The following is a 545-nucleotide window of genomic DNA, read 5'->3' as shown; positions in this document are numbered from 1 at the left end:
CTTTTCTGTATTTGAAGTAAATAAAAAGTGGGGCCCTAAACACCCCTGGGCCTCCTATTCTCAAATGGGACCCCAATGCAACCAAGGCTGCCTGGAGCCATGCCAGGCAGACCTGGCAAGACCCCGTGGCTTTCCGTGTCTGAACTCCTTTCCTGTGGCGGGCATCACCCACTGGCTTCCGGTCTCTTTAACCCTCTCTGGCCATCTATGCGCAGCCTCCAGCCCTGGGCAAGGCGGAGAGAAGCCAGCTCCATGCACAGGGCCCAGCTCCACACAGGGCGCGGACACCGCCCGCTGTCCCTAAGAGGTACTGGAAGCTGCAGAATGGCAGCCTTAGGCTCTGGGGCTGGCACTGGGACTCCACAGCAGATGTGGCCTGGCCCAAGGTTGGCGGGGAGGGGGTTGGGCAGCCAATGCTGGAGCCAGCTTTTGTGAAGGGAAATGTCATTGCTCCTCTCTGCGCTGGCGGGAAGAATCAGTCCCAGCTGTGGGGACAGTGGCCTTCCCAGGGCACATGCACCAGGCACCAAGACCAGCACAAAATC

Source organism: Aotus nancymaae, unplaced genomic scaffold (assembly GCF_030222135.1).
Source record: "Aotus nancymaae isolate 86718 unplaced genomic scaffold, 86718_ANA_hifiasm-v0.15.2.pri h1tg000124l, whole genome shotgun sequence".
NCBI lineage: Eukaryota > Metazoa > Chordata > Mammalia > Primates > Aotidae > Aotus > Aotus nancymaae.
Note: the sequence above shows the minus strand (reverse complement) of the source record.